Source organism: Ranitomeya variabilis, chromosome 1 (assembly GCF_051348905.1).
Source record: "Ranitomeya variabilis isolate aRanVar5 chromosome 1, aRanVar5.hap1, whole genome shotgun sequence".
Classification (NCBI taxonomy): Eukaryota; Metazoa; Chordata; class Amphibia; order Anura; family Dendrobatidae; genus Ranitomeya; species Ranitomeya variabilis.
The window spans coordinates 771305575-771333256 of record NC_135232.1 but is presented as its reverse complement, the minus strand read 5'-3'; the positions used below and the strand labels follow the sequence as shown (position 1 = coordinate 771333256).

General features: G+C 47.9%; 85 pseudogenes; all 85 read right to left on the bottom strand.

The window, feature by feature from the left end:
* Positions 1-95: 95 nt before the first annotated feature.
* On the bottom strand, positions 96-214 carry LOC143798008 (5S ribosomal RNA; annotated as a pseudogene).
* A 77-nt stretch (positions 215-291) lies between these two features.
* LOC143800279 (5S ribosomal RNA) lies at positions 292-410 on the bottom strand (annotated as a pseudogene).
* Positions 411-667: 257 nt separating this feature from the next.
* On the bottom strand, positions 668-786 carry LOC143797900 (5S ribosomal RNA; annotated as a pseudogene).
* Positions 787-863: 77 nt separating this feature from the next.
* Positions 864-982, bottom strand: LOC143800690 (5S ribosomal RNA; annotated as a pseudogene).
* A 246-nt stretch (positions 983-1228) lies between these two features.
* LOC143798414 (5S ribosomal RNA) lies at positions 1229-1347 on the bottom strand (annotated as a pseudogene).
* A 77-nt stretch (positions 1348-1424) lies between these two features.
* On the bottom strand, positions 1425-1543 carry LOC143800278 (5S ribosomal RNA; annotated as a pseudogene).
* A 251-nt stretch (positions 1544-1794) lies between these two features.
* Positions 1795-1913, bottom strand: LOC143798007 (5S ribosomal RNA; annotated as a pseudogene).
* Positions 1914-1990: 77 nt separating this feature from the next.
* Positions 1991-2109, bottom strand: LOC143800277 (5S ribosomal RNA; annotated as a pseudogene).
* Positions 2110-2360: 251 nt separating this feature from the next.
* LOC143797899 (5S ribosomal RNA) lies at positions 2361-2479 on the bottom strand (annotated as a pseudogene).
* Positions 2480-2556: 77 nt separating this feature from the next.
* LOC143800276 (5S ribosomal RNA) lies at positions 2557-2675 on the bottom strand (annotated as a pseudogene).
* A 260-nt stretch (positions 2676-2935) lies between these two features.
* LOC143797898 (5S ribosomal RNA) lies at positions 2936-3054 on the bottom strand (annotated as a pseudogene).
* Positions 3055-3131: 77 nt separating this feature from the next.
* Positions 3132-3250, bottom strand: LOC143800689 (5S ribosomal RNA; annotated as a pseudogene).
* A 246-nt stretch (positions 3251-3496) lies between these two features.
* LOC143798413 (5S ribosomal RNA) lies at positions 3497-3615 on the bottom strand (annotated as a pseudogene).
* A 77-nt stretch (positions 3616-3692) lies between these two features.
* On the bottom strand, positions 3693-3811 carry LOC143800275 (5S ribosomal RNA; annotated as a pseudogene).
* A 250-nt stretch (positions 3812-4061) lies between these two features.
* LOC143797896 (5S ribosomal RNA) lies at positions 4062-4180 on the bottom strand (annotated as a pseudogene).
* Positions 4181-4634: 454 nt separating this feature from the next.
* On the bottom strand, positions 4635-4753 carry LOC143797895 (5S ribosomal RNA; annotated as a pseudogene).
* A 77-nt stretch (positions 4754-4830) lies between these two features.
* LOC143800274 (5S ribosomal RNA) lies at positions 4831-4949 on the bottom strand (annotated as a pseudogene).
* A 257-nt stretch (positions 4950-5206) lies between these two features.
* Positions 5207-5325, bottom strand: LOC143797894 (5S ribosomal RNA; annotated as a pseudogene).
* Positions 5326-5768: 443 nt separating this feature from the next.
* Positions 5769-5887, bottom strand: LOC143798412 (5S ribosomal RNA; annotated as a pseudogene).
* A 77-nt stretch (positions 5888-5964) lies between these two features.
* Positions 5965-6083, bottom strand: LOC143800273 (5S ribosomal RNA; annotated as a pseudogene).
* A 257-nt stretch (positions 6084-6340) lies between these two features.
* LOC143797893 (5S ribosomal RNA) lies at positions 6341-6459 on the bottom strand (annotated as a pseudogene).
* A 639-nt stretch (positions 6460-7098) lies between these two features.
* LOC143800272 (5S ribosomal RNA) lies at positions 7099-7217 on the bottom strand (annotated as a pseudogene).
* A 251-nt stretch (positions 7218-7468) lies between these two features.
* On the bottom strand, positions 7469-7587 carry LOC143798717 (5S ribosomal RNA; annotated as a pseudogene).
* Positions 7588-7664: 77 nt separating this feature from the next.
* On the bottom strand, positions 7665-7783 carry LOC143800271 (5S ribosomal RNA; annotated as a pseudogene).
* A 259-nt stretch (positions 7784-8042) lies between these two features.
* LOC143800847 (5S ribosomal RNA) lies at positions 8043-8161 on the bottom strand (annotated as a pseudogene).
* A 76-nt stretch (positions 8162-8237) lies between these two features.
* LOC143800688 (5S ribosomal RNA) lies at positions 8238-8356 on the bottom strand (annotated as a pseudogene).
* Positions 8357-8602: 246 nt separating this feature from the next.
* Positions 8603-8721, bottom strand: LOC143798411 (5S ribosomal RNA; annotated as a pseudogene).
* A 77-nt stretch (positions 8722-8798) lies between these two features.
* Positions 8799-8917, bottom strand: LOC143800269 (5S ribosomal RNA; annotated as a pseudogene).
* A 251-nt stretch (positions 8918-9168) lies between these two features.
* Positions 9169-9287, bottom strand: LOC143798006 (5S ribosomal RNA; annotated as a pseudogene).
* A 77-nt stretch (positions 9288-9364) lies between these two features.
* Positions 9365-9483, bottom strand: LOC143800268 (5S ribosomal RNA; annotated as a pseudogene).
* Positions 9484-9740: 257 nt separating this feature from the next.
* Positions 9741-9859, bottom strand: LOC143797892 (5S ribosomal RNA; annotated as a pseudogene).
* Positions 9860-9936: 77 nt separating this feature from the next.
* Positions 9937-10055, bottom strand: LOC143800687 (5S ribosomal RNA; annotated as a pseudogene).
* Positions 10056-10301: 246 nt separating this feature from the next.
* Positions 10302-10420, bottom strand: LOC143798410 (5S ribosomal RNA; annotated as a pseudogene).
* Positions 10421-10497: 77 nt separating this feature from the next.
* LOC143800267 (5S ribosomal RNA) lies at positions 10498-10616 on the bottom strand (annotated as a pseudogene).
* A 251-nt stretch (positions 10617-10867) lies between these two features.
* Positions 10868-10986, bottom strand: LOC143798005 (5S ribosomal RNA; annotated as a pseudogene).
* A 77-nt stretch (positions 10987-11063) lies between these two features.
* LOC143800266 (5S ribosomal RNA) lies at positions 11064-11182 on the bottom strand (annotated as a pseudogene).
* Positions 11183-11433: 251 nt separating this feature from the next.
* Positions 11434-11552, bottom strand: LOC143797891 (5S ribosomal RNA; annotated as a pseudogene).
* A 77-nt stretch (positions 11553-11629) lies between these two features.
* Positions 11630-11748, bottom strand: LOC143800265 (5S ribosomal RNA; annotated as a pseudogene).
* A 259-nt stretch (positions 11749-12007) lies between these two features.
* LOC143797890 (5S ribosomal RNA) lies at positions 12008-12126 on the bottom strand (annotated as a pseudogene).
* Positions 12127-12203: 77 nt separating this feature from the next.
* Positions 12204-12322, bottom strand: LOC143800686 (5S ribosomal RNA; annotated as a pseudogene).
* A 246-nt stretch (positions 12323-12568) lies between these two features.
* LOC143798409 (5S ribosomal RNA) lies at positions 12569-12687 on the bottom strand (annotated as a pseudogene).
* A 446-nt stretch (positions 12688-13133) lies between these two features.
* LOC143797889 (5S ribosomal RNA) lies at positions 13134-13252 on the bottom strand (annotated as a pseudogene).
* Positions 13253-13706: 454 nt separating this feature from the next.
* On the bottom strand, positions 13707-13825 carry LOC143797888 (5S ribosomal RNA; annotated as a pseudogene).
* A 77-nt stretch (positions 13826-13902) lies between these two features.
* Positions 13903-14021, bottom strand: LOC143800263 (5S ribosomal RNA; annotated as a pseudogene).
* Positions 14022-14278: 257 nt separating this feature from the next.
* Positions 14279-14397, bottom strand: LOC143797887 (5S ribosomal RNA; annotated as a pseudogene).
* A 444-nt stretch (positions 14398-14841) lies between these two features.
* Positions 14842-14960, bottom strand: LOC143798408 (5S ribosomal RNA; annotated as a pseudogene).
* Positions 14961-15037: 77 nt separating this feature from the next.
* Positions 15038-15156, bottom strand: LOC143800262 (5S ribosomal RNA; annotated as a pseudogene).
* A 258-nt stretch (positions 15157-15414) lies between these two features.
* Positions 15415-15533, bottom strand: LOC143797884 (5S ribosomal RNA; annotated as a pseudogene).
* A 639-nt stretch (positions 15534-16172) lies between these two features.
* On the bottom strand, positions 16173-16291 carry LOC143800261 (5S ribosomal RNA; annotated as a pseudogene).
* A 252-nt stretch (positions 16292-16543) lies between these two features.
* On the bottom strand, positions 16544-16662 carry LOC143798716 (5S ribosomal RNA; annotated as a pseudogene).
* Positions 16663-16739: 77 nt separating this feature from the next.
* On the bottom strand, positions 16740-16858 carry LOC143800260 (5S ribosomal RNA; annotated as a pseudogene).
* A 258-nt stretch (positions 16859-17116) lies between these two features.
* Positions 17117-17235, bottom strand: LOC143797883 (5S ribosomal RNA; annotated as a pseudogene).
* Positions 17236-17311: 76 nt separating this feature from the next.
* LOC143800685 (5S ribosomal RNA) lies at positions 17312-17430 on the bottom strand (annotated as a pseudogene).
* Positions 17431-17676: 246 nt separating this feature from the next.
* LOC143798407 (5S ribosomal RNA) lies at positions 17677-17795 on the bottom strand (annotated as a pseudogene).
* A 77-nt stretch (positions 17796-17872) lies between these two features.
* Positions 17873-17991, bottom strand: LOC143800259 (5S ribosomal RNA; annotated as a pseudogene).
* Positions 17992-18242: 251 nt separating this feature from the next.
* LOC143798003 (5S ribosomal RNA) lies at positions 18243-18361 on the bottom strand (annotated as a pseudogene).
* Positions 18362-18438: 77 nt separating this feature from the next.
* LOC143800257 (5S ribosomal RNA) lies at positions 18439-18557 on the bottom strand (annotated as a pseudogene).
* Positions 18558-18814: 257 nt separating this feature from the next.
* On the bottom strand, positions 18815-18933 carry LOC143797882 (5S ribosomal RNA; annotated as a pseudogene).
* A 77-nt stretch (positions 18934-19010) lies between these two features.
* On the bottom strand, positions 19011-19129 carry LOC143800684 (5S ribosomal RNA; annotated as a pseudogene).
* Positions 19130-19375: 246 nt separating this feature from the next.
* On the bottom strand, positions 19376-19494 carry LOC143798405 (5S ribosomal RNA; annotated as a pseudogene).
* Positions 19495-19571: 77 nt separating this feature from the next.
* Positions 19572-19690, bottom strand: LOC143800256 (5S ribosomal RNA; annotated as a pseudogene).
* A 251-nt stretch (positions 19691-19941) lies between these two features.
* LOC143798002 (5S ribosomal RNA) lies at positions 19942-20060 on the bottom strand (annotated as a pseudogene).
* Positions 20061-20137: 77 nt separating this feature from the next.
* Positions 20138-20256, bottom strand: LOC143800255 (5S ribosomal RNA; annotated as a pseudogene).
* A 251-nt stretch (positions 20257-20507) lies between these two features.
* LOC143798487 (5S ribosomal RNA) lies at positions 20508-20626 on the bottom strand (annotated as a pseudogene).
* Positions 20627-20703: 77 nt separating this feature from the next.
* Positions 20704-20822, bottom strand: LOC143800254 (5S ribosomal RNA; annotated as a pseudogene).
* A 259-nt stretch (positions 20823-21081) lies between these two features.
* Positions 21082-21200, bottom strand: LOC143797881 (5S ribosomal RNA; annotated as a pseudogene).
* A 77-nt stretch (positions 21201-21277) lies between these two features.
* Positions 21278-21396, bottom strand: LOC143800682 (5S ribosomal RNA; annotated as a pseudogene).
* A 246-nt stretch (positions 21397-21642) lies between these two features.
* LOC143798404 (5S ribosomal RNA) lies at positions 21643-21761 on the bottom strand (annotated as a pseudogene).
* A 77-nt stretch (positions 21762-21838) lies between these two features.
* On the bottom strand, positions 21839-21957 carry LOC143800253 (5S ribosomal RNA; annotated as a pseudogene).
* A 250-nt stretch (positions 21958-22207) lies between these two features.
* LOC143797880 (5S ribosomal RNA) lies at positions 22208-22326 on the bottom strand (annotated as a pseudogene).
* Positions 22327-22780: 454 nt separating this feature from the next.
* LOC143797879 (5S ribosomal RNA) lies at positions 22781-22899 on the bottom strand (annotated as a pseudogene).
* A 77-nt stretch (positions 22900-22976) lies between these two features.
* On the bottom strand, positions 22977-23095 carry LOC143800251 (5S ribosomal RNA; annotated as a pseudogene).
* A 257-nt stretch (positions 23096-23352) lies between these two features.
* Positions 23353-23471, bottom strand: LOC143797878 (5S ribosomal RNA; annotated as a pseudogene).
* Positions 23472-23914: 443 nt separating this feature from the next.
* On the bottom strand, positions 23915-24033 carry LOC143798403 (5S ribosomal RNA; annotated as a pseudogene).
* Positions 24034-24110: 77 nt separating this feature from the next.
* Positions 24111-24229, bottom strand: LOC143800250 (5S ribosomal RNA; annotated as a pseudogene).
* Positions 24230-24487: 258 nt separating this feature from the next.
* Positions 24488-24606, bottom strand: LOC143797877 (5S ribosomal RNA; annotated as a pseudogene).
* Positions 24607-25245: 639 nt separating this feature from the next.
* LOC143800249 (5S ribosomal RNA) lies at positions 25246-25364 on the bottom strand (annotated as a pseudogene).
* A 251-nt stretch (positions 25365-25615) lies between these two features.
* On the bottom strand, positions 25616-25734 carry LOC143798715 (5S ribosomal RNA; annotated as a pseudogene).
* Positions 25735-25811: 77 nt separating this feature from the next.
* LOC143800248 (5S ribosomal RNA) lies at positions 25812-25930 on the bottom strand (annotated as a pseudogene).
* A 259-nt stretch (positions 25931-26189) lies between these two features.
* On the bottom strand, positions 26190-26308 carry LOC143797876 (5S ribosomal RNA; annotated as a pseudogene).
* A 76-nt stretch (positions 26309-26384) lies between these two features.
* Positions 26385-26503, bottom strand: LOC143800680 (5S ribosomal RNA; annotated as a pseudogene).
* Positions 26504-26749: 246 nt separating this feature from the next.
* On the bottom strand, positions 26750-26868 carry LOC143798402 (5S ribosomal RNA; annotated as a pseudogene).
* Positions 26869-26945: 77 nt separating this feature from the next.
* LOC143800247 (5S ribosomal RNA) lies at positions 26946-27064 on the bottom strand (annotated as a pseudogene).
* Positions 27065-27315: 251 nt separating this feature from the next.
* LOC143798001 (5S ribosomal RNA) lies at positions 27316-27434 on the bottom strand (annotated as a pseudogene).
* A 77-nt stretch (positions 27435-27511) lies between these two features.
* LOC143800245 (5S ribosomal RNA) lies at positions 27512-27630 on the bottom strand (annotated as a pseudogene).
* Between the last annotated feature and the right edge of the window lie 52 nt (positions 27631-27682).

The window sequence follows — 27682 nt, the reverse complement described above, 5'->3', positions numbered from 1 at the left end:
TTAGAGTGGCCAATGACAGATTGTTCAAACCAGTGCGGCTCTTTTCAAGAGGAATACAATCGTCAGGGAAAGCTTGGATCAAAACGAAAAAACCAAGTCAACGGTACCAGGGATTCCCAGCCAGTCTCCCATGGTGGTACTTGCCTAGCCTCAAGCTGCTTAGCATTTGCGATCTGACGAGGGCAGGCACATTCAGCTTAGTGTGGCCATTGACCGATTGCTTTCGTGTCTGCTAGTCTTTTCAAGATGAAAACAATCGTAAGGGAAAGCTTTGAGAAAAACAAAATAGCAAGTCAACGGTACCGGGGATTCCCAGCCAGTCTCCCATGCCGGTACTTGCCCAGCCTCAAGCTGCTTAGCGTTTGCGATCTGACGAGGGCAGGCACATTCAGCTTAGAGTGGCCATTGACGGACAACTAGCACCACAGCGGGTCTTTTCAAGAGATATAAAATTGTAAGGGAAAGCTTTGATAAACCCCCCCCCCAAAAAAAAAAAAAAAAAAGAAAAAAGAAACTTGCCCAGCCTCAAGCTGCTTAGCATTTGCGATCTGACCAGAGCTGGCACATTCAGCTTAGAGTGGCCAATGACAGATTGTTCAAACCAGTGCGGCTCTTTTCAAGAGGAATACAATCGTCAGGGAAAGCTTGGATCAAAACGAAAAAACCAAGTCAACGGTACCAGGGATTCCCAGCCAGTCTCCCATGCTGGTACTTGCCTAGCCTCAAGCTGCTTAGCATTTGCGATCTGACGAGGGCAGGCACATTCAGCTTAGTGTGGCCATTGACCGATTGCTTTCGCGTCTGCTAGTCTTTTCAAGATGAAAACAATCGTAAGGGAAAGCTTTGAGAAAAAAAAAATAGCAAGTCAACGGTACCGGGGATTCCCAGCCAGTCTCCCATGCCGGTACTTGCCCAGCCTCAAGCTGCTTAGCGTTTGCGATCTGACGAGGGCAGGCACATGCAGCTTAGAGTGGCCATTGACGGAAAACTAGCACCACAGCGGGTCTTTTCAAGAGATATAAAATTGTAAGGGAAAGCTTTGCTAAACCCCCCCCCCCAAAAAAAAAAAAAGAAACTTGCCCAGCCTCAAGCTGCTTAGCATTTGCGATCTGACCAGAGCTGGCACATTCAGCTTAGAGTGGCCAATGACAAATTGTTCACACCAGTGCGGCTCTTTTCAAGAGGAATACAATCGTTAGGGAAAGCTTGGATCAAAACGAAAAAACCAAGTCAACGGTACCAGGGATTCCCAGCCAGTCTCCCATGCTGGTACTTGCCTAGCCCCAAGCTGCTTAGCATTTGCGATCTGACGAGGGCAGGCACATTCAGCTTAGTGTGGCCATTGACCGATTGCTTTCGCGTCTGCTAGTCTTTTCAAGATGAAAACAATCGTAAGGGAAAGCTTTGAGAAAAACAAAATAGCAAGTCAACGGTACCGGGGATTCCCAGCCAGTCTCCCATGCCGGTACTTGCCCAGCCTCAAGCTGCTTAGCGTTTGCGATCTGACGAGGGCAGGCACATTCAGCTTAGAGTGGCCATTGACGGACAACTAGCACCACAGCGGGTCTTTTCAAGAGATATAAAATTGTAAGGGAAAGCTTTGATAAACCCCCCCCCCAAAAAAAAAAAAAAAAAAAGAAACTTGCCCAGCCTCAAGCTGCTTAGCATTTGCGATCTGACCAGAGCTGGCACATTCAGCTTAGAGTGGCCAATGACAGATTGTTCAAACCAGTGCGGCTCTTTTCAAGAGGAATACAATCGTCAGGGAAAGCTTGGATCAAAACGAAAAAACCAAGTCAACGGTACCAGGGATTCCCAGCCAGTCTCCCATGGTGGTACTTGCCTAGCCTCAAGCTGCTTAGCATTTGCGATCTGACGAGGGCAGGCACATTCAGCTTAGTGTGGCCATTGACCGATTGCTTTCGTGTCTGCTAGTCTTTTCAAGATGAAAACAATCGTAAGGGAAAGCTTTGAGAAAAACAAAATAGCAAGTCAACGGTACCGGGGATTCCCAGCCAGTCTCCCATGCCGGTACTTGCCCAGCCTCAAGCTGCTTAGCGTTTGCGATCTGACGAGGGCAGGCACATTCAGCTTAGAGTGGCCATTGACGGACAACTAGCACCACAGCGGGTCTTTTCAAGAGATATAAAATTGTAAGGGAAAGCTTTGATAAACCCCCCCCCCAAAAAAAAAAAAAAAAAAAGAAACTTGCCCAGCCTCAAGCTGCTTAGCATTTGCGATCTAACCAGAGCTGGCACATTCAGCTTAGAGTGGCCAATGACAGATTGTTCACACCAGTGCGGCTCTTTTCAAGAGGAATACAATCGTCAGGGAAAGCTTGGATCAAAACGAAAAAACCAAGTCAACGGTACCAGGGATTCCCAGCCAGTCTCCCATGCTGGTACTTGCCTAGCCTCAAGCTGCTTAGCATTTGCGATCTGACGAGGGCAGGCACATTCAGCTTAGTGTGGCCATTGACCGATTGCTTTCGCGCCTGCTAGTCTTTTCAAGATGAAAACAATCGTAAGGGAAAGCTTTGAGAAAAACAAAATAGCAAGTCAACGGTACCGGGGATTCCCAGCCAGTCTCCCATGCCGGTACTTGCCCAGCCTCAAGCTGCTTAGCGTTTGCGATCTGACGAGGGCAGGCACATTCAGCTTAGAGTGGCCATTGACGGACAACTAGCACCACAGCGGGTCTTTTCAAGAGATATAAAATTGTAAGGGAAAGCTTTGATAAACCCCCCCCCCCCCAAAAAAAAAAAAAAAAAAGAAAAAAGAAACTTGCCCAGCCTCAAGCTGCTTAGCATTTGCGATCTGACCAGAGCTGGCACATTCAGCTTAGAGTGGCCAATGACAGATTGTTCAAACCAGTGCGGCTCTTTTCAAGAGGAATACAATCGTCAGGGAAAGCTTGGATCAAAACGAAAAAACCAAGTCAACGGTACCAGGGATTCCCAGCCAGTCTCCCATGCTGGTACTTGCCTAGCCTCAAGCTGCTTAGCATTTGCGATCTGACGAGGGCAGGCACATTCAGCTTAGTGTGGCCATTGACCGATTGCTTTCGCGTCTGCTAGTCTTTTCAAGATGAAAACAATCGTAAGGGAAAGCTTTGAGAAAAAAAAAATAGCAAGTCAACGGTACCGGGGATTCCCAGCCAGTCTCCCATGCCGGTACTTGCCCAGCCTCAAGCTGCTTAGCGTTTGCGATCTGACGAGGGCAGGCACATGCAGCTTAGAGTGGCCATTGACGGAAAACTAGCACCACAGCGGGTCTTTTCAAGAGATATAAAATTGTAAGGGAAAGCTTTGATAAACCCCCCCCCCAAAAAAAAAAAAAAGAAACTTGCCCAGCCTCAAGCTGCTTAGCATTTGCGATCTGACCAGAGCTGGCACATTCAGCTTAGAGTGGCCAATGACAAATTGTTCACACCAGTGCGGCTCTTTTCAAGAGGAATACAATCGTTAGGGAAAGCTTGGATCAAAACGAAAAAACCAAGTCAACGGTACCAGGGATTCCCAGCCAGTCTCCCATGCTGGTACTTGCCTAGCCCCAAGCTGCTTAGCATTTGCGATCTGACGAGGGCAGGCACATTCAGCTTAGTGTGGCCATTGACCGATTGCTTTCGCGTCTGCTAGTCTTTTCAAGATGAAAACAATCGTAAGGGAAAGCTTTGAGAAAAACAAAATAGCAAGTCAACGGTACCGGGGATTCCCAGCCAGTCTCCCATGCCGGTACTTGCCCAGCCTCAAGCTGCTTAGCGTTTGCGATCTGACGAGGGCAGGCACATTCAGCTTAGAGTGGCCATTGACGGACAACTAGCACCACAGCGGGTCTTTTCAAGAGATATAAAATTGTAAGGGAAAGCTTTGATAAACCCCCCCCCCCAAAAAAAAAAAAAAAAAGAAACTTGCCCAGCCTCAAGCTGCTTAGCATTTGCGATCTAACCAGAGCTGGCACATTCAGCTTAGAGTGGCCAATGACAGATTGTTCACACCAGTGCGGCTCTTTTCAAGAGGAATACAATCGTCAGGGAAAGCTTGGATCAAAACGAAAAAACCAAGTCAACGGTACCAGGGATTCCCAGCCAGTCTCCCATGCTGGTACTTGCCTAGCCTCAAGCTGCTTAGCATTTGCGATCTGACGAGGGCAGGCACATTCAGCTTAGTGTGGCCATTGACCGATTTCTTTCGCGTCTGCTAGTCTTTTCAAGATGAAAACAATCGTAAGGGAAAGCTTTGAGAAAAACAAAATAGCAAGTCAACGGTACCGGGGATTCCCAGCCAGTCTCCCATGCCGGTACTTGCCCAGCCTCAAGCTGCTTAGCGTTTGCGATTTGACGAGGGCAGGCACATTCAGCTTAGAGTGGCCATTGACGGACAACTAGCACCACAGCGGGTCTTTTCAAGAGATATAAAATTGTAAGGGAAAGCTTTGATAAACCCCCCCCCCCAAAAAAAAAAAAAAAAAAGAAAAAAGAAACTTGCCCAGCCTCAAGCTGCTTAGCATTTGCGATCTGACCAGAGCTGGCACATTCAGCTTAGAGTGGCCAATGACAGATTGTTCAAACCAGTGCGGCTCTTTTCAAGAGGAATACAATCGTCAGGGAAAGCTTGGATCAAAACGAAAAAACCAAGTCAACGGTACCAGGGATTCCCAGCCAGTCTCCCATGCTGGTACTTGCCTAGCCTCAAGCTGCTTAGCATTTGCGATCTGACGAGGGCAGGCACATTCAGCTTAGTGTGGCCATTGACCGATTGCTTTCGCGTCTGCTAGTCTTTTCAAGATGAAAACAATCGTAAGGGAAAGCTTTGAGAAAAACAAAATAGCAAGTCAACGGTACCGGGGATTCCCAGCCAGTCTCCCATGCCGGTACTTGCCCAGCCTCAAGCTGCTTAGCGTTTGCGATCTGACGAGGGCAGGCACATTCAGCTTAGAGTGGCCATTGACGGACAACTAGCACCACAGCGGGTCTTTTCAAGAGATATAAAATTGTAAGGCAAAGCTTTGATAAACCCCCCCCCCAAAAAAAAAAAAAAAAAAGAAAAAAGAAACTTGCCCAGCCTCAAGCTGCTTAGCATTTGCGATCTGACCAGAGCTGGCACATTCAGCTTAGAGTGGCCAATGACAGATTGTTCAAACCAGTGCGGCTCTTTTCAAGAGGAATACAATCGTCAGGGAAAGCTTGGATCAAAACGAAAAAACCAAGTCAACGGTACCAGGGATTCCCAGCCAGTCTCCCATGCTGGTACTTGCCTAGCCTCAAGCTGCTTAGCATTTGCGATCTGACGAGGGCAGGCACATTCAGCTTAGTGTGGCCATTGACCGATTGCTTTCGCGTCTGCTAGTCTTTTCAAGATGAAAACAATCGTAAGGGAAAGCTTTGAGAAAAAAAAAATAGCAAGTCAGCGGTACCGGGGATTCCCAGCCAGTCTCCCATGCCGGTACTTGCCCAGCCTCAAGCTGCTTAGCGTTTGCGATCTGACGAGGGCAGGCACATGCAGCTTAGAGTGGCCATTGACGGAAAACTAGCACCACAGCGGGTCTTTTCAAGAGATATAAAATTGTAAGGGAAAGCTTTGATAAACCCCCCCCCCCAAAAAAAAAAAAAAGAAACTTGCCCAGCCTCAAGCTGCTTAGCATTTGCGATCTGACCAGAGCTGGCACATTCAGCTTAGAGTGGCCAATGACAAATTGTTCACACCAGTGCGGCTCTTTTCAAGAGGAATACAATCGTTAGGGAAAGCTTGGATCAAAACGAAAAAACCAAGTCAACGGTACCAGGGATTCCCAGCCAGTCTCCCATGCTGGTACTTGCCTAGCCCCAAGCTGCTTAGCATTTGCGATCTGACGAGGGCAGGCACATTCAGCTTAGTGTGGCCATTGACCGATTGCTTTCGCGTCTGCTAGTCTTTTCAAGATGAAAACAATCGTAAGGGAAAGCTTTGAGAAAAACAAAATAGCAAGTCAACGGTACCGGGGATTCCCAGCCAGTCTCCCATGCCGGTACTTGCCCAGCCTCAAGCTGCTTAGCGTTTGCGATCTGACGAGGGCAGGCACATTCAGCTTAGAGTGGCCATTGACGGACAACTAGCACCACAGCGGGTCTTTTCAAGAGATATAAAATTGTAAGGCAAAGCTTTGATAAACCCCCCCCCCAAAAAAAAAAAAAAAAAAGAAAAAAGAAACTTGCCCAGCCTCAAGCTGCTTAGCATTTGCGATCTGACCAGAGCTGGCACATTCAGCTTAGAGTGGCCAATGACAGATTGTTCAAACCAGTGCGGCTCTTTTCAAGAGGAATACAATCGTCAGGGAAAGCTTGGATCAAAACGAAAAAACCAAGTCAACGGTACCAGGGATTCCCAGCCAGTCTCCCATGCTGGTACTTGCCTAGCCTCAAGCTGCTTAGCATTTGCGATCTGACGAGGGCAGGCACATTCAGCTTAGTGTGGCCATTGACCGATTGCTTTCGCGTCTGCTAGTCTTTTCAAGATGAAAACAATCGTAAGGGAAAGCTTTGAGAAAAAAAAAATAGCAAGTCAGCGGTACCGGGGATTCCCAGCCAGTCTCCCATGCCGGTACTTGCCCAGCCTCAAGCTGCTTAGCGTTTGCGATCTGACGAGGGCAGGCACATGCAGCTTAGAGTGGCCATTGACGGAAAACTAGCACCACAGCGGGTCTTTTCAAGAGATATAAAATTGTAAGGGAAAGCTTTGATAAACCCCCCCCCCCAAAAAAAAAAAAAAGAAACTTGCCCAGCCTCAAGCTGCTTAGCATTTGCGATCTGACCAGAGCTGGCACATTCAGCTTAGAGTGGCCAATGACAAATTGTTCACACCAGTGCGGCTCTTTTCAAGAGGAATACAATCGTTAGGGAAAGCTTGGATCAAAACGAAAAAACCAAGTCAACGGTACCAGGGATTCCCAGCCAGTCTCCCATGCTGGTACTTGCCTAGCACCAAGCTGCTTAGCATTTGCGATCTGACGAGGGCAGGCACATTCAGCTTAGTGTGGCCATTGACCGATTGCTTTCGCGTCTGCTAGTCTTTTCAAGATGAAAACAATCGTAAGGGAAAGCTTTGAGAAAAACAAAATAGCAAGTCAACGGTACCGGGGATTCCCAGCCAGTCTCCCATGCCGGTACTTGCCCAGCCTCAAGCTGCTTAGCGTTTGCGATCTGACGAGGGCAGGCACATTCAGCTTAGAGTGGCCATTGACGGACAACTAGCACCACAGCGGGTCTTTTCAAGAGATATAAAATTGTAAGGAAAAGCTTTGATAAACCCCCCCCCCAAAAAAAAAAAAAAAAAAAGAAACTTGCCCAGCCTCAAGCTGCTTAGCATTTGCGATCTAACCAGAGCTGGCACATTCAGCTTAGAGTGGCCAATGACAGATTGTTCACACCAGTGCGGCTCTTTTCAAGAGGAATACAATCGTCAGGGAAAGCTTGGATCAAAACGAAAAAACCAAGTCAACGGTACCAGGGATTCCCAGCCAGTCTCCCATGCTGGTACTTGCCTAGCCTCAAGCTGCTTAGCATTTGCGATCTGACGAGGGCAGGCACATTCAGCTTAATGTGGCCATTGACCGATTGTTTTCGCGCCTGCTAGTCTTTTCAAGATGAAAACAATCGTAAGGGAAAGCTTTGAGAAAAACAAAATAGCAAGTCAACGGTACCGGGGATTCCCAGCCAGTCTCCCATGCCGGTACTTGCCCAGCCTCAAGCTGCTTAGCGTTTGCGATCTGACGAGGGCAGGCACATTCAGCTTAGAGTGGCCATTGACGGACAACTAGCACCACAGCGGGTCTTTTCAAGAGATATAAAATTGTAAGGGAAAGCTTTGATAAACCCCCCCCCCCCAAAAAAAAAAAAAAAAAAGAAAAAAGAAACTTGCCCAGCCTCAAGCTGCTTAGCATTTGCGATCTGACCAGAGCTGGCACATTCAGCTTAGAGTGGCCAATGACAGATTGTTCAAACCAGTGCGGCTCTTTTCAAGAGGAATACAATCGTCAGGGAAAGCTTGGATCAAAACGAAAAAACCAAGTCAACGGTACCAGGGATTCCCAGCCAGTCTCCCATGCTGGTACTTGCCTAGCCTCAAGCTGCTTAGCATTTGCGATCTGATGAGGGCAGGCACATTCAGCTTAGTGTGGCCATTGACCGATTGCTTTCGCGTCTGCTAGTCTTTTCAAGATGAAAACAATCGTAAGGGAAAGCTTTGAGAAAAAAAAATAGCAAGTCAACGGTACCGGGGATTCCCAGCCAGTCTCCCATGCCGGTACTTGCCCAGCCTCAAGCTGCTTAGCGTTTGCGATCTGACGAGGGCAGGCACATGCAGCTTAGAGTGGCCATTGACGGAAAACTAGCACCACAGCGGGTCTTTTCAAGAGATATAAAATTGTAAGGGAAAGCTTTGATAAACCCCCCCCCCAAAAAAAAAAAAAAGAAACTTGCCCAGCCTCAAGCTGCTTAGCATTTGCGATCTGACCAGAGCTGGCACATTCAGCTTAGAGTGGCCAATGACAAATTGTTCACACCAGTGCGGCTCTTTTCAAGAGGAATACAATCGTTAGGGAAAGCTTGGATCAAAACGAAAAAACCAAGTCAACGGTACCAGGGATTCCCAGCCAGTCTCCCATGCTGGTACTTGCCTAGCCCCAAGCTGCTTAGCATTTGCGATCTGACGAGGGCAGGCACATTCAGCTTAGTGTGGCCATTGACCGATTGCTTTCGCGTCTGCTAGTCTTTTCAAGATGAAAACAATCGTAAGGGAAAGCTTTGAGAAAAACAAAATAGCAAGTCAACGGTACCGGGGATTCCCAGCCAGTCTCCCATGCCGGTACTTGCCCAGCCTCAAGCTGCTTAGCGTTTGCGATCTGACGAGGGCAGGCACATTCAGCTTAGAGTGGCCATTGACGGACAACTAGCACCACAGCGGGTCTTTTCAAGAGATATAAAATTGTAAGGGAAAGCTTTGATAAACCCCCCCCCCAAAAAAAAAAAAAAAAAAAGAAACTTGCCCAGCCTCAAGCTGCTTAGCATTTGCGATCTGACCAGAGCTGGCACATTCAGCTTAGAGTGGCCAATGACAGATTGTTCAAACCAGTGCGGCTCTTTTCAAGAGGAATACAATCGTCAGGGAAAGCTTGGATCAAAACGAAAAAACCAAGTCAACGGTACCAGGGATTCCCAGCCAGTCTCCCATGGTGGTACTTGCCTAGCCTCAAGCTGCTTAGCATTTGCGATCTGACGAGGGCAGGCACATTCAGCTTAGTGTGGCCATTGACCGATTGCTTTCGTGTCTGCTAGTCTTTTCAAGATGAAAACAATCGTAAGGGAAAGCTTTGAGAAAAACAAAATAGCAAGTCAACGGTACCGGGGATTCCCAGCCAGTCTCCCATGCCGGTACTTGCCCAGCCTCAAGCTGCTTAGCGTTTGCGATCTGACGAGGGCAGGCACATTCAGCTTAGAGTGGCCATTGACGGACAACTAGCACCACAGCGGGTCTTTTCAAGAGATATAAAATTGTAAGGGAAAGCTTTGATAAACCCCCCCCCCAAAAAAAAAAAAAAAAAAGAAAAAAGAAACTTGCCCAGCCTCAAGCTGCTTAGCATTTGCGATCTGACCAGAGCTGGCACATTCAGCTTAGAGTGGCCAATGACAGATTGTTCAAACCAGTGCGGCTCTTTTCAAGAGGAATACAATCGTCAGGGAAAGCTTGGATCAAAACGAAAAAACCAAGTCAACGGTACCAGGGATTCCCAGCCAGTCTCCCATGCTGGTACTTGCCTAGCCTCAAGCTGCTTAGCATTTGCGATCTGACGAGGGCAGGCACATTCAGCTTAGTGTGGCCATTGACCGATTGCTTTCGCGTCTGCTAGTCTTTTCAAGATGAAAACAATCGTAAGGGAAAGCTTTGAGAAAAAAAAAATAGCAAGTCAACGGTACCGGGGATTCCCAGCCAGTCTCCCATGCCGGTACTTGCCCAGCCTCAAGCTGCTTAGCGTTTGCGATCTGACGAGGGCAGGCACATGCAGCTTAGAGTGGCCATTGACGGAAAACTAGCACCACAGCGGGTCTTTTCAAGAGATATAAAATTGTAAGGGAAAGCTTTGCTAAACCCCCCCCCCCAAAAAAAAAAAAAGAAACTTGCCCAGCCTCAAGCTGCTTAGCATTTGCGATCTGACCAGAGCTGGCACATTCAGCTTAGAGTGGCCAATGACAAATTGTTCACACCAGTGCGGCTCTTTTCAAGAGGAATACAATCGTTAGGGAAAGCTTGGATCAAAACGAAAAAACCAAGTCAACGGTACCAGGGATTCCCAGCCAGTCTCCCATGCTGGTACTTGCCTAGCCCCAAGCTGCTTAGCATTTGCGATCTGACGAGGGCAGGCACATTCAGCTTAGTGTGGCCATTGACCGATTGCTTTCGCGTCTGCTAGTCTTTTCAAGATGAAAACAATCGTAAGGGAAAGCTTTGAGAAAAACAAAATAGCAAGTCAACGGTACCGGGGATTCCCAGCCAGTCTCCCATGCCGGTACTTGCCCAGCCTCAAGCTGCTTAGCGTTTGCGATCTGACGAGGGCAGGCACATTCAGCTTAGAGTGGCCATTGACGGACAACTAGCACCACAGCGGGTCTTTTCAAGAGATATAAAATTGTAAGGGAAAGCTTTGATAAACCCCCCCCCCAAAAAAAAAAAAAAAAAAAGAAACTTGCCCAGCCTCAAGCTGCTTAGCATTTGCGATCTGACCAGAGCTGGCACATTCAGCTTAGAGTGGCCAATGACAGATTGTTCAAACCAGTGCGGCTCTTTTCAAGAGGAATACAATCGTCAGGGAAAGCTTGGATCAAAACGAAAAAACCAAGTCAACGGTACCAGGGATTCCCAGCCAGTCTCCCATGGTGGTACTTGCCTAGCCTCAAGCTGCTTAGCATTTGCGATCTGACGAGGGCAGGCACATTCAGCTTAGTGTGGCCATTGACCGATTGCTTTCGTGTCTGCTAGTCTTTTCAAGATGAAAACAATCGTAAGGGAAAGCTTTGAGAAAAACAAAATAGCAAGTCAACGGTACCGGGGATTCCCAGCCAGTCTCCCATGCCGGTACTTGCCCAGCCTCAAGCTGCTTAGCGTTTGCGATCTGACGAGGGCAGGCACATTCAGCTTAGAGTGGCCATTGACGGACAACTAGCACCACAGCGGGTCTTTTCAAGAGATATAAAATTGTAAGGGAAAGCTTTGATAAACCCCCCCCCCAAAAAAAAAAAAAAAAAAAGAAACTTGCCCAGCCTCAAGCTGCTTAGCATTTGCGATCTAACCAGAGCTGGCACATTCAGCTTAGAGTGGCCAATGACAGATTGTTCACACCAGTGCGGCTCTTTTCAAGAGGAATACAATCGTCAGGGAAAGCTTGGATCAAAACGAAAAAACCAAGTCAACGGTACCAGGGATTCCCAGCCAGTCTCCCATGCTGGTACTTGCCTAGCCTCAAGCTGCTTAGCATTTGCGATCTGACGAGGGCAGGCACATTCAGCTTAGTGTGGCCATTGACCGATTGCTTTCGCGCCTGCTAGTCTTTTCAAGATGAAAACAATCGTAAGGGAAAGCTTTGAGAAAAACAAAATAGCAAGTCAACGGTACCGGGGATTCCCAGCCAGTCTCCCATGCCGGTACTTGCCCAGCCTCAAGCTGCTTAGCGTTTGCGATCTGACGAGGGCAGGCACATTCAGCTTAGAGTGGCCATTGACGGACAACTAGCACCACAGCGGGTCTTTTCAAGAGATATAAAATTGTAAGGGAAAGCTTTGATAAACCCCCCCCCCCCAAAAAAAAAAAAAAAAAAGAAAAAAGAAACTTGCCCAGCCTCAAGCTGCTTAGCATTTGCGATCTGACCAGAGCTGGCACATTCAGCTTAGAGTGGCCAATGACAGATTGTTCAAACCAGTGCGGCTCTTTTCAAGAGGAATACAATCGTCAGGGAAAGCTTGGATCAAAACGAAAAAACCAAGTCAACGGTACCAGGGATTCCCAGCCAGTCTCCCATGCTGGTACTTGCCTAGCCTCAAGCTGCTTAGCATTTGCGATCTGACGAGGGCAGGCACATTCAGCTTAGTGTGGCCATTGACCGATTGCTTTCGCGTCTGCTAGTCTTTTCAAGATGAAAACAATCGTAAGGGAAAGCTTTGAGAAAAAAAAAATAGCAAGTCAACGGTACCGGGGATTCCCAGCCAGTCTCCCATGCCGGTACTTGCCCAGCCTCAAGCTGCTTAGCGTTTGCGATCTGACGAGGGCAGGCACATGCAGCTTAGAGTGGCCATTGACGGAAAACTAGCACCACAGCGGGTCTTTTCAAGAGATATAAAATTGTAAGGGAAAGCTTTGATAAACCCCCCCCCCAAAAAAAAAAAAAAGAAACTTGCCCAGCCTCAAGCTGCTTAGCATTTGCGATCTGACCAGAGCTGGCACATTCAGCTTAGAGTGGCCAATGACAAATTGTTCACACCAGTGCGGCTCTTTTCAAGAGGAATACAATCGTTAGGGAAAGCTTGGATCAAAACGAAAAAACCAAGTCAACGGTACCAGGGATTCCCAGCCAGTCTCCCATGCTGGTACTTGCCTAGCCCCAAGCTGCTTAGCATTTGCGATCTGACGAGGGCAGGCACATTCAGCTTAGTGTGGCCATTGACCGATTGCTTTCGCGTCTGCTAGTCTTTTCAAGATGAAAACAATCGTAAGGGAAAGCTTTGAGAAAAACAAAATAGCAAGTCAACGGTACCGGGGATTCCCAGCCATTCTCCCATGCCGGTACTTGCCCAGCCTCAAGCTGCTTAGCGTTTGCGATCTGACGAGGGCAGGCACATTCAGCTTAGAGTGGCCATTGACGGACAACTAGCACCACAGCGGGTCTTTTCAAGAGATATAAAATTGTAAGGGAAAGCTTTGATAAACCCCCCCCCCCAAAAAAAAAAAAAAAAAGAAACTTGCCCAGCCTCAAGCTGCTTAGCATTTGCGATCTAACCAGAGCTGGCACATTCAGCTTAGAGTGGCCAATGACAGATTGTTCACACCAGTGCGGCTCTTTTCAAGAGGAATACAATCGTCAGGGAAAGCTTGGATCAAAACGAAAAAACCAAGTCAACGGTACCAGGGATTCCCAGCCAGTCTCCCATGCTGGTACTTGCCTAGCCTCAAGCTGCTTAGCATTTGCGATCTGACGAGGGCAGGCACATTCAGCTTAGTGTGGCCATTGACCGATTGCTTTCGCGTCTGCTAGTCTTTTCAAGATGAAAACAATCGTAAGGGAAAGCTTTGAGAAAAACAAAATAGCAAGTCAACGGTACCGGGGATTCCCAGCCAGTCTCCCATGCCGGTACTTGCCCAGCCTCAAGCTGCTTAGCGTTTGCGATTTGACGAGGGCAGGCACATTCAGCTTAGAGTGGCCATTGACGGACAACTAGCACCACAGCGGGTCTTTTCAAGAGATATAAAATTGTAAGGGAAAGCTTTGATAAACCCCCCCCCCCAAAAAAAAAAAAAAAAAAGAAAAAAGAAACTTGCCCAGCCTCAAGCTGCTTAGCATTTGCGATCTGACCAGAGCTGGCACATTCAGCTTAGAGTGGCCAATGACAGATTGTTCAAACCAGTGCGGCTCTTTTCAAGAGGAATACAATCGTCAGGGAAAGCTTGGATCAAAACGAAAAAACCAAGTCAACGGTACCAGGGATTCCCAGCCAGTCTCCCATGCTGGTACTTGCCTAGCCTCAAGCTGCTTAGCATTTGCGATCTGACGAGGGCAGGCACATTCAGCTTAGTGTGGCCATTGACCGATTGCTTTCGCGTCTGCTAGTCTTTTCAAGATGAAAACAATCGTAAGGGAAAGCTTTGAGAAAAACAAAATAGCAAGTCAACGGTACCGGGGATTCCCAGCCAGTCTCCCATGCCGGTACTTGCCCAGCCTCAAGCTGCTTAGCGTTTGCGATCTGACGAGGGCAGGCACATTCAGCTTAGAGTGGCCATTGACGGACAACTAGCACCACAGCGGGTCTTTTCAAGAGATATAAAATTGTAAGGCAAAGCTTTGATAAACCCCCCCCCCAAAAAAAAAAAAAAAAAAGAAAAAAGAAACTTGCCCAGCCTCAAGCTGCTTAGCATTTGCGATCTGACCAGAGCTGGCACATTCAGCTTAGAGTGGCCAATGACAGATTGTTCAAACCAGTGCGGCTCTTTTCAAGAGGAATACAATCGTCAGGGAAAGCTTGGATCAAAACGAAAAAACCAAGTCAACGGTACCAGGGATTCCCAGCCAGTCTCCCATGCTGGTACTTGCCTAGCCTCAAGCTGCTTAGCATTTGCGATCTGACGAGGGCAGGCACATTCAGCTTAGTGTGGCCATTGACCGATTGCTTTCGCGTCTGCTAGTCTTTTCAAGATGAAAACAATCGTAAGGGAAAGCTTTGAGAAAAAAAAAATAGCAAGTCAGCGGTACCGGGGATTCCCAGCCAGTCTCCCATGCCGGTACTTGCCCAGCCTCAAGCTGCTTAGCGTTTGCGATCTGACGAGGGCAGGCACATGCAGCTTAGAGTGGCCATTGACGGAAAACTAGCACCACAGCGGGTCTTTTCAAGAGATATAAAATTGTAAGGGAAAGCTTTGATAAACCCCCCCCCCCCAAAAAAAAAAAAAAGAAACTTGCCCAGCCTCAAGCTGCTTAGCATTTGCGATCTGACCAGAGCTGGCACATTCAGCTTAGAGTGGCCAATGACAAATTGTTCACACCAGTGCGGCTCTTTTCAAGAGGAATACAATCGTTAGGGAAAGCTTGGATCAAAACGAAAAAACCAAGTCAACGGTACCAGGGATTCCCAGCCAGTCTCCCATGCTGGTACTTGCCTAGCCCCAAGCTGCTTAGCATTTGCGATCTGACGAGGGCAGGCACATTCAGCTTAGTGTGGCCATTGACCGATTGCTTTCGCGTCTGCTAGTCTTTTCAAGATGAAAACAATCGTAAGGGAAAGCTTTGAGAAAAACAAAATAGCAAGTCAACGGTACCGGGGATTCCCAGCCAGTCTCCCATGCCGGTACTTGCCCAGCCTCAAGCTGCTTAGCGTTTGCGATCTGACGAGGGCAGGCACATTCAGCTTAGAGTGGCCATTGACGGACAACTAGCACCACAGCGGGTCTTTTCAAGAGATATAAAATTGTAAGGCAAAGCTTTGATAAACCCCCCCCCCCAAAAAAAAAAAAAAAAAAGAAAAAAGAAACTTGCCCAGCCTCAAGCTGCTTAGCATTTGCGATCTGACCAGAGCTGGCACATTCAGCTTAGAGTGGCCAATGACAGATTGTTCAAACCAGTGCGGCTCTTTTCAAGAGGAATACAATCGTCAGGGAAAGCTTGGATCAAAACGAAAAAACCAAGTCAACGGTACCAGGGATTCCCAGCCAGTCTCCCATGCTGGTACTTGCCTAGCCTCAAGCTGCTTAGCATTTGCGATCTGACGAGGGCAGGCACATTCAGCTTAGTGTGGCCATTGACCGATTGCTTTCGCGTCTGCTAGTCTTTTCAAGATGAAAACAATCGTAAGGGAAAGCTTTGAGAAAAAAAAAATAGCAAGTCAGCGGTACCGGGGATTCCCAGCCAGTCTCCCATGCCGGTACTTGCCCAGCCTCAAGCTGCTTAGCGTTTGCGATCTGACGAGGGCAGGCACATGCAGCTTAGAGTGGCCATTGACGGAAAACTAGCACCACAGCGGGTCTTTTCAAGAGATATAAAATTGTAAGGGAAAGCTTTGATAAACCCCCCCCCCCAAAAAAAAAAAAAAGAAACTTGCCCAGCCTCAAGCTGCTTAGCATTTGCGATCTGACCAGAGCTGGCACATTCAGCTTAGAGTGGCCAATGACAAATTGTTCACACCAGTGCGGCTCTTTTCAAGAGGAATACAATCGTTAGGGAAAGCTTGGATCAAAACGAAAAAACCAAGTCAACGGTACCAGGGATTCCCAGCCAGTCTCCCATGCTGGTACTTGCCTAGCACCAAGCTGCTTAGCATTTGCGATCTGACGAGGGCAGGCACATTCAGCTTAGTGTGGCCATTGACCGATTGCTTTCGCGTCTGCTAGTCTTTTCAAGATGAAAACAATCGTAAGGGAAAGCTTTGAGAAAAACAAAATAGCAAGTCAACGGTACCGGGGATTCCCAGCCAGTCTCCCATGCCGGTACTTGCCCAGCCTCAAGCTGCTTAGCGTTTGCGATCTGACGAGGGCAGGCACATTCAGCTTAGAGTGGCCATTGACGGACAACTAGCACCACAGCGGGTCTTTTCAAGAGATATAAAATTGTAAGGAAAAGCTTTGATAAACCCCCCCCCCAAAAAAAAAAAAAAAAAAAAGAAACTTGCCCAGCCTCAAGCTGCTTAGCATTTGCGATCTAACCAGAGCTGGCACATTCAGCTTAGAGTGGCCAATGACAGATTGTTCACACCAGTGCGGCTCTTTTCAAGAGGAATACAATCGTCAGGGAAAGCTTGGATCAAAACGAAAAAACCAAGTCAACGGTACCAGGGATTCCCAGCCAGTCTCCCATGCTGGTACTTGCCTAGCCTCAAGCTGCTTAGCATTTGCGATCTGACGAGGGCAGGCACATTCAGCTTAATGTGGCCATTGACCGATTGTTTTCGCGCCTGCTAGTCTTTTCAAGATGAAAACAATCGTAAGGGAAAGCTTTGAGAAAAACAAAATAGCAAGTCAACGGTACCGGGGATTCCCAGCCAGTCTCCCATGCCGGTACTTGCCCAGCCTCAAGCTGCTTAGCGTTTGCGATCTGACGAGGGCAGGCACATTCAGCTTAGAGTGGCCATTGACGGACAACTAGCACCACAGCGGGTCTTTTCAAGAGATATAAAATTGTAAGGGAAAGCTTTGATAAACCCCCCCCCCCCAAAAAAAAAAAAAAAAAGAAAAAAGAAACTTGCCCAGCCTCAAGCTGCTTAGCATTTGCGATCTGACCAGAGCTGGCACATTCAGCTTAGAGTGGCCAATGACAGATTGTTCAAACCAGTGCGGCTCTTTTCAAGAGGAATACAATCGTCAGGGAAAGCTTGGATCAAAACGAAAAAACCAAGTCAACGGTACCAGGGATTCCCAGCCAGTCTCCCATGCTGGTACTTGCCTAGCCTCAAGCTGCTTAGCATTTGCGATCTGACGAGGGCAGGCACATTCAGCTTAGTGTGGCCATTGACCGATTGCTTTCGCGTCTGCTAGTCTTTTCAAGATGAAAACAATCGTAAGGGAAAGCTTTGAGAAAAAAAAATAGCAAGTCAACGGTACCGGGGATTCCCAGCCAGTCTCCCATGCCGGTACTTGCCCAGCCTCAAGCTGCTTAGCGTTTGCGATCTGACGAGGGCAGGCACATGCAGCTTAGAGTGGCCATTGACGGAAAACTAGCACCACAGCGGGTCTTTTCAAGAGATATAAAATTGTAAGGGAAAGCTTTGATAAACCCCCCCCCCCCAAAAAAAAAAAAGAAACTTGCCCAGCCTCAAGCTGCTTAGCATTTGCGATCTGACCAGAGCTGGCACATTCAGCTTAGAGTGGCCAATGACAAATTGTTCACACCAGTGCGGCTCTTTTCAAGAGGAATACAATCGTTAGGGAAAGCTTGGATCAAAACGAAAAAACCAAGTCAACGGTACCAGGGATTCCCAGCCAGTCTCCCATGCTGGTACTTGCCTAGCCCCAAGCTGCTTAGCATTTGCGATCTGACGAGGGCAGGCACATTCAGCTTAGTGTGGCCATTGACCGATTGCTTTCGCGTCTGCTAGTCTTTTCAAGATGAAAACAATCGTAAGGGAAAGCTTTGAGAAAAACAAAATAGCAAGTCAACGGTACCGGGGATTCCCAGCCAGTCTCCCATGCCGGTACTTGCCCAGCCTCAAGCTGCTTAGCGTTTGCGATCTGACGAGGGCAGGCACATTCAGCTTAGAGTGGCCATTGACGGACAACTAGCACCACAGCGGGTCTTTTCAAGAGATATAAAATTGTAAGGGAAAGCTTTGATAAACCCCCCCCCCAAAAAAAAAAAAAAAAAAAGAAACTTGCCCAGCCTCAAGCTGCTTAGCATTTGCGATCTGACCAGAGCTGGCACATTCAGCTTAGAGTGGCCAATGACAGATTGTTCAAACCAGTGCGGCTCTTTTCAAGAGGAATACAATCGTCAGGGAAAGCTTGGATCAAAACGAAAAAACCAAGTCAACGGTACCAGGGATTCCCAGCCAGTCTCCCATGGTGGTACTTGCCTAGCCTCAAGCTGCTTAGCATTTGCGATCTGACGAGGGCAGGCACATTCAGCTTAGTGTGGCCATTGACCGATTGCTTTCGTGTCTGCTAGTCTTTTCAAGATGAAAACAATCGTAAGGGAAAGCTTTGAGAAAAACAAAATAGCAAGTCAACGGTACCGGGGATTCCCAGCCAGTCTCCCATGCCGGTACTTGCCCAGCCTCAAGCTGCTTAGCGTTTGCGATCTGACGAGGGCAGGCACATTCAGCTTAGAGTGGCCATTGACGGACAACTAGCACCACAGCGGGTCTTTTCAAGAGATATAAAATTGTAAGGGAAAGCTTTGATAAACCCCCCCCCCAAAAAAAAAAAAAAAAAAGAAAAAAGAAACTTGCCCAGCCTCAAGCTGCTTAGCATTTGCGATCTGACCAGAGCTGGCACATTCAGCTTAGAGTGGCCAATGACAGATTGTTCAAACCAGTGCGGCTCTTTTCAAGAGGAATACAATCGTCAGGGAAAGCTTGGATCAAAACGAAAAAACCAAGTCAACGGTACCAGGGATTCCCAGCCAGTCTCCCATGCTGGTACTTGCCTAGCCTCAAGCTGCTTAGCATTTGCGATCTGACGAGGGCAGGCACATTCAGCTTAGTGTGGCCATTGACCGATTGCTTTCGCGTCTGCTAGTCTTTTCAAGATGAAAACAATCGTAAGGGAAAGCTTTGAGAAAAAAAAAATAGCAAGTCAACGGTACCGGGGATTCCCAGCCAGTCTCCCATGCCGGTACTTGCCCAGCCTCAAGCTGCTTAGCGTTTGCGATCTGACGAGGGCAGGCACATGCAGCTTAGAGTGGCCATTGACGGAAAACTAGCACCACAGCGGGTCTTTTCAAGAGATATAAAATTGTAAGGGAAAGCTTTGCTAAACCCCCCCCCCCAAAAAAAAAAAAAGAAACTTGCCCAGCCTCAAGCTGCTTAGCATTTGCGATCTGACCAGAGCTGGCACATTCAGCTTAGAGTGGCCAATGACAAATTGTTCACACCAGTGCGGCTCTTTTCAAGAGGAATACAATCGTTAGGGAAAGCTTGGATCAAAACGAAAAAACCAAGTCAACGGTACCAGGGATTCCCAGCCAGTCTCCCATGCTGGTACTTGCCTAGCCCCAAGCTGCTTAGCATTTGCGATCTGACGAGGGCAGGCACATTCAGCTTAGTGTGGCCATTGACCGATTGCTTTCGCGTCTGCTAGTCTTTTCAAGATGAAAACAATCGTAAGGGAAAGCTTTGAGAAAAACAAAATAGCAAGTCAACGGTACCGGGGATTCCCAGCCAGTCTCCCATGCCGGTACTTGCCCAGCCTCAAGCTGCTTAGCGTTTGCGATCTGACGAGGGCAGGCACATTCAGCTTAGAGTGGCCATTGACGGACAACTAGCACCACAGCGGGTCTTTTCAAGAGATATAAAATTGTAAGGGAAAGCTTTGATAAACCCCCCCCCCAAAAAAAAAAAAAAAAAAAGAAACTTGCCCAGCCTCAAGCTGCTTAGCATTTGCGATCTGACCAGAGCTGGCACATTCAGCTTAGAGTGGCCAATGACAGATTGTTCAAACCAGTGCGGCTCTTTTCAAGAGGAATACAATCGTCAGGGAAAGCTTGGATCAAAACGAAAAAACCAAGTCAACGGTACCAGGGATTCCCAGCCAGTCTCCCATGGTGGTACTTGCCTAGCCTCAAGCTGCTTAGCATTTGCGATCTGACGAGGGCAGGCACATTCAGCTTAGTGTGGCCATTGACCGATTGCTTTCGTGTCTGCTAGTCTTTTCAAGATGAAAACAATCGTAAGGGAAAGCTTTGAGAAAAACAAAATAGCAAGTCAACGGTACCGGGGATTCCCAGCCAGTCTCCCATGCCGGTACTTGCCCAGCCTCAAGCTGCTTAGCGTTTGCGATCTGACGAGGGCAGGCACATTCAGCTTAGAGTGGCCATTGACGGACAACTAGCACCACAGCGGGTCTTTTCAAGAGATATAAAATTGTAAGGGAAAGCTTTGATAAACCCCCCCCCCAAAAAAAAAAAAAAAAAAAGAAACTTGCCCAGCCTCAAGCTGCTTAGCATTTGCGATCTAACCAGAGCTGGCACATTCAGCTTAGAGTGGCCAATGACAGATTGTTCACACCAGTGCGGCTCTTTTCAAGAGGAATACAATCGTCAGGGAAAGCTTGGATCAAAACGAAAAAACCAAGTCAACGGTACCAGGGATTCCCAGCCAGTCTCCCATGCTGGTACTTGCCTAGCCTCAAGCTGCTTAGCAATTGCGATCTGACGAGGGCAGGCACATTCAGCTTAGTGTGGCCATTGACCGATTGCTTTCGCGCCTGCTAGTCTTTTCAAGATGAAAACAATCGTAAGGGAAAGCTTTGAGAAAAACAAAATAGCAAGTCAACGGTACCGGGGATTCCCAGCCAGTCTCCCATGCCGGTACTTGCCCAGCCTCAAGCTGCTTAGCGTTTGCGATCTGACGAGGGCAGGCACATTCAGCTTAGAGTGGCCATTGACGGACAACTAGCACCACAGCGGGTCTTTTCAAGAGATATAAAATTGTAAGGGAAAGCTTTGATAAACCCCCCCCCCCCCAAAAAAAAAAAAAAAAAGAAAAAAGAAACTTGCCCAGCCTCAAGCTGCTTAGCATTTGCGATCTGACCAGAGCTGGCACATTCAGCTTAGAGTGGCCAATGACAGATTGTTCAAACCAGTGCGGCTCTTTTCAAGAGGAATACAATCGTCAGGGAAAGCTTGGATCAAAACGAAAAAACCAAGTCAACGGTACCAGGGATTCCCAGCCAGTCTCCCATGCTGGTACTTGCCTAGCCTCAAGCTGCTTAGCATTTGCGATCTGACGAGGGCAGGCACATTCAGCTTAGTGTGGCCATTGACCGATTGCTTTCGCGTCTGCTAGTCTTTTCAAGATGAAAACAATCGTAAGGGAAAGCTTTGAGAAAAAAAAAATAGCAAGTCAACGGTACCGGGGATTCCCAGCCAGTCTCCCATGCCGGTACTTGCCCAGCCTCAAGCTGCTTAGCGTTTGCGATCTGACGAGGGCAGGCACATGCAGCTTAGAGTGGCCATTGACGGAAAACTAGCACCACAGCGGGTCTTTTCAAGAGATATAAAATTGTAAGGGAAAGCTTTGATAAACCCCCCCCCCAAAAAAAAAAAAAAGAAACTTGCCCAGCCTCAAGCTGCTTAGCATTTGCGATCTGACCAGAGCTGGCACATTCAGCTTAGAGTGGCCAATGACAAATTGTTCACACCAGTGCGGCTCTTTTCAAGAGGAATACAATCGTTAGGGAAAGCTTGGATCAAAACGAAAAAACCAAGTCAACGGTACCAGGGATTCCCAGCCAGTCTCCCATGCTGGTACTTGCCTAGCCCCAAGCTGCTTAGCATTTGCGATCTGACGAGGGCAGGCACATTCAGCTTAGTGTGGCCATTGACCGATTGCTTTCGCGTCTGCTAGTCTTTTCAAGATGAAAACAATCGTAAGGGAAAGCTTTGAGAAAAACAAAATAGCAAGTCAACGGTACCGGGGATTCCCAGCCAGTCTCCCATGCCGGTACTTGCCCAGCCTCAAGCTGCTTAGCGTTTGCGATCTGACGAGGGCAGGCACATTCAGCTTAGAGTGGCCATTGACGGACAACTAGCACCACAGCGGGTCTTTTCAAGAGATATAAAATTGTAAGGGAAAGCTTTGATAAACCCCCCCCCCCAAAAAAAAAAAAAAAAAGAAACTTGCCCAGCCTCAAGCTGCTTAGCATTTGCGATCTAACCAGAGCTGGCACATTCAGCTTAGAGTGGCCAATGACAGATTGTTCACACCAGTGCGGCTCTTTTCAAGAGGAATACAATCGTCAGGGAAAGCTTGGATCAAAACGAAAAAACCAAGTCAACGGTACCAGGGATTCCCAGCCAGTCTCCCATGCTGGTACTTGCCTAGCCTCAAGCTGCTTAGCATTTGCGATCTGACGAGGGCAGGCACATTCAGCTTAGTGTGGCCATTGACCGATTTCTTTCGCGTCTGCTAGTCTTTTCAAGATGAAAACAATCGTAAGGGAAAGCTTTGAGAAAAACAAAATAGCAAGTCAACGGTACCGGGGATTCCCAGCCAGTCTCCCATGCCGGTACTTGCCCAGCCTCAAGCTGCTTAGCGTTTGCGATTTGACGAGGGCAGGCACATTCAGCTTAGAGTGGCCATTGACGGACAACTAGCACCACAGCGGGTCTTTTCAAGAGATATAAAATTGTAAGGGAAAGCTTTGATAAACCCCCCCCCCCAAAAAAAAAAAAAAAAAAGAAAAAAGAAACTTGCCCAGCCTCAAGCTGCTTAGCATTTGCGATCTGACCAGAGCTGGCACATTCAGCTTAGAGTGGCCAATGACAGATTGTTCAAACCAGTGCGGCTCTTTTCAAGAGGAATACAATCGTCAGGGAAAGCTTGGATCAAAACGAAAAAACCAAGTCAACGGTACCAGGGATTCCCAGCCAGTCTCCCATGCTGGTACTTGCCTAGCCTCAAGCTGCTTAGCATTTGCGATCTGACGAGGGCAGGCACATTCAGCTTAGTGTGGCCATTGACCGATTGCTTTCGCGTCTGCTAGTCTTTTCAAGATGAAAACAATCGTAAGGGAAAGCTTTGAGAAAAACAAAATAGCAAGTCAACGGTACCGGGGATTCCCAGCCAGTCTCCCATGCCGGTACTTGCCCAGCCTCAAGCTGCTTAGCGTTTGCGATCTGACGAGGGCAGGCACATTCAGCTTAGAGTGGCCATTGACGGACAACTAGCACCACAGCGGGTCTTTTCAAGAGATATAAAATTGTAAGGCAAAGCTTTGATAAACCCCCCCCCCAAAAAAAAAAAAAAAAAAGAAAAAAGAAACTTGCCCAGCCTCAAGCTGCTTAGCATTTGCGATCTGACCAGAGCTGGCACATTCAGCTTAGAGTGGCCAATGACAGATTGTTCAAACCAGTGCGGCTCTTTTCAAGAGGAATACAATCGTCAGGGAAAGCTTGGATCAAAACGAAAAAACCAAGTCAACGGTACCAGGGATTCCCAGCCAGTCTCCCATGCTGGTACTTGCCTAGCCTCAAGCTGCTTAGCATTTGCGATCTGACGAGGGCAGGCACATTCAGCTTAGTGTGGCCATTGACCGATTGCTTTCGCGTCTGCTAGTCTTTTCAAGATGAAAACAATCGTAAGGGAAAGCTTTGAGAAAAAAAAAATAGCAAGTCAGCGGTACCGGGGATTCCCAGCCAGTCTCCCATGCCGGTACTTGCCCAGCCTCAAGCTGCTTAGCGTTTGCGATCTGACGAGGGCAGGCACATGCAGCTTAGAGTGGCCATTGACGGAAAACTAGCACCACAGCGGGTCTTTTCAAGAGATATAAAATTGTAAGGGAAAGCTTTGATAAACCCCCCCCCCCAAAAAAAAAAAAAAGAAACTTGCCCAGCCTCAAGCTGCTTAGCATTTGCGATCTGACCAGAGCTGGCACATTCAGCTTAGAGTGGCCAATGACAAATTGTTCACACCAGTGCGGCTCTTTTCAAGAGGAATACAATCGTTAGGGAAAGCTTGGATCAAAACGAAAAAACCAAGTCAACGGTACCAGGGATTCCCAGCCAGTCTCCCATGCTGGTACTTGCCTAGCCCCAAGCTGCTTAGCATTTGCGATCTGACGAGGGCAGGCACATTCAGCTTAGTGTGGCCATTGACCGATTGCTTTCGCGTCTGCTAGTCTTTTCAAGATGAAAACAATCGTAAGGGAAAGCTTTGAGAAAAACAAAATAGCAAGTCAACGGTACCGGGGATTCCCAGCCAGTCTCCCATGCCGGTACTTGCCCAGCCTCAAGCTGCTTAGCGTTTGCGATCTGACGAGGGCAGGCACATTCAGCTTAGAGTGGCCATTGACGGACAACTAGCACCACAGCGGGTCTTTTCAAGAGATATAAAATTGTAAGGCAAAGCTTTGATAAACCCCCCCCCCAAAAAAAAAAAAAAAAAAAGAAAAAAGAAACTTGCCCAGCCTCAAGCTGCTTAGCATTTGCGATCTGACCAGAGCTGGCACATTCAGCTTAGAGTGGCCAATGACAGATTGTTCAAACCAGTGCGGCTCTTTTCAAGAGGAATACAATCGTCAGGGAAAGCTTGGATCAAAACGAAAAAACCAAGTCAACGGTACCAGGGATTCCCAGCCAGTCTCCCATGCTGGTACTTGCCTAGCCTCAAGCTGCTTAGCATTTGCGATCTGACGAGGGCAGGCACATTCAGCTTAGTGTGGCCATTGACCGATTGCTTTCGCGTCTGCTAGTCTTTTCAAGATGAAAACAATCGTAAGGGAAAGCTTTGAGAAAAAAAAAATAGCAAGTCAGCGGTACCGGGGATTCCCAGCCAGTCTCCCATGCCGGTACTTGCCCAGCCTCAAGCTGCTTAGCGTTTGCGATCTGACGAGGGCAGGCACATGCAGCTTAGAGTGGCCATTGACGGAAAACTAGCACCACAGCGGGTCTTTTCAAGAGATATAAAATTGTAAGGGAAAGCTTTGATAAACCCCCCCCCCCAAAAAAAAAAAAAAGAAACTTGCCCAGCCTCAAGCTGCTTAGCATTTGCGATCTGACCAGAGCTGGCACATTCAGCTTAAAGTGGCCAATGACAAATTGTTCACACCAGTGCGGCTCTTTTCAAGAGGAATACAATCGTTAGGGAAAGCTTGGATCAAAACGAAAAAACCAAGTCAACGGTACCAGGGATTCCCAGCCAGTCTCCCATGCTGGTACTTGCCTAGCACCAAGCTGCTTAGCATTTGCGATCTGACGAGGGCAGGCACATTCAGCTTAGTGTGGCCATTGACCGATTGCTTTCGCGTCTGCTAGTCTTTTCAAGATGAAAACAATCGTAAGGGAAAGCTTTGAGAAAAACAAAATAGCAAGTCAACGGTACCGGGGATTCCCAGCCAGTCTCCCATGCCGGTACTTGCCCAGCCTCAAGCTGCTTAGCGTTTGCGATCTGACGAGGGCAGGCACATTCAGCTTAGAGTGGCCATTGACGGACAACTAGCACCACAGCGGGTCTTTTCAAGAGATATAAAATTGTAAGGAAAAGCTTTGATAAACCCCCCCCCCAAAAAAAAAAAAAAAAAAAGAAACTTGCCCAGCCTCAAGCTGCTTAGCATTTGCGATCTAACCAGAGCTGGCACATTCAGCTTAGAGTGGCCAATGACAGATTGTTCACACCAGTGCGGCTCTTTTCAAGAGGAATACAATCGTCAGGGAAAGCTTGGATCAAAACGAAAAAACCAAGTCAACGGTACCAGGGATTCCCAGCCAGTCTCCCATGCTGGTACTTGCCTAGCCTCAAGCTGCTTAGCATTTGCGATCTGACGAGGGCAGGCACATTCAGCTTAATGTGGCCATTGACCGATTGTTTTCGCGCCTGCTAGTCTTTTCAAGATGAAAACAATCGTAAGGGAAAGCTTTGAGAAAAACAAAATAGCAAGTCAACGGTACCGGGGATTCCCAGCCAGTCTCCCATGCCGGTACTTGCCCAGCCTCAAGCTGCTTAGCGTTTGCGATCTGACGAGGGCAGGCACATTCAGCTTAGAGTGGCCATTGACGGACAACTAGCACCACAGCGGGTCTTTTCAAGAGATATAAAATTGTAAGGGAAAGCTTTGATAAACCCCCCCCCCCCAAAAAAAAAAAAAAAAAAGAAAAAAGAAACTTGCCCAGCCTCAAGCTGCTTAGCATTTGCGATCTGACCAGAGCTGGCACATTCAGCTTAGAGTGGCCAATGACAGATTGTTCAAACCAGTGCGGCTCTTTTCAAGAGGAATACAATCGTCAGGGAAAGCTTGGATCAAAACGAAAAAACCAAGTCAACGGTACCAGGGATTCCCAGCCAGTCTCCCATGCTGGTACTTGCCTAGCCTCAAGCTGCTTAGCATTTGCGATCTGACGAGGGCAGGCACATTCAGCTTAGTGTGGCCATTGACCGATTGCTTTCGCGTCTGCTAGTCTTTTCAAGATGAAAACAATCGTAAGGGAAAGCTTTGAGAAAAAAAAATAGCAAGTCAACGGTACCGGGGATTCCCAGCCAGTCTCCCATGCCGGTACTTGCCCAGCCTCAAGCTGCTTAGCGTTTGCGATCTGACGAGGGCAGGCACATGCAGCTTAGAGTGGCCATTGACGGAAAACTAGCACCACAGCGGGTCTTTTCAAGAGATATAAAATTGTAAGGGAAAGCTTTGATAAACCCCCCCCCCAAAAAAAAAAAAAAGAAACTTGCCCAGCCTCAAGCTGCTTAGCATTTGCGATCTGACCAGAGCTGGCACATTCAGCTTAGAGTGGCCAATGACAAATTGTTCACACCAGTGCGGCTCTTTTCAAGAGGAATACAATCGTTAGGGAAAGCTTGGATCAAAACGAAAAAACCAAGTCAACGGTACCAGGGATTCCCAGCCAGTCTCCCATGCTGGTACTTGCCTAGCCCCAAGCTGCTTAGCATTTGCGATCTGACGAGGGCAGGCACATTCAGCTTAGTGTGGCCATTGACCGATTGCTTTCGCGTCTGCTAGTCTTTTCAAGATGAAAACAATCGTAAGGGAAAGCTTTGAGAAAAACAAAATAGCAAGTCAACGGTACCGGGGATTCCCAGCCAGTCTCCCATGCCGGTACTTGCCCAGCCTCAAGCTGCTTAGCGTTTGCGATCTGACGAGGGCAGGCACATTCAGCTTAGAGTGGCCATTGACGGACAACTAGCACCACAGCGGGTCTTTTCAAGAGATATAAAATTGTAAGGGAAAGCTTTGATAAACCCCCCCCCCAAAAAAAAAAAAAAAAAAAGAAACTTGCCCAGCCTCAAGCTGCTTAGCATTTGCGATCTGACCAGAGCTGGCACATTCAGCTTAGAGTGGCCAATGACAGATTGTTCAAACCAGTGCGGCTCTTTTCAAGAGGAATACAATCGTCAGGGAAAGCTTGGATCAAAACGAAAAAACCAAGTCAACGGTACCAGGGATTCCCAGCCAGTCTCCCATGGTGGTACTTGCCTAGCCTCAAGCTGCTTAGCATTTGCGATCTGACGAGGGCAGGCACATTCAGCTTAGTGTGGCCATTGACCGATTGCTTTCGTGTCTGCTAGTCTTTTCAAGATGAAAACAATCGTAAGGGAAAGCTTTGAGAAAAACAAAATAGCAAGTCAACGGTACCGGGGATTCCCAGCCAGTCTCCCATGCCGGTACTTGCCCAGCCTCAAGCTGCTTAGCGTTTGCGATCTGACGAGGGCAGGCACATTCAGCTTAGAGTGGCCATTGACGGACAACTAGCACCACAGCGGGTCTTTTCAAGAGATATAAAATTGTAAGGGA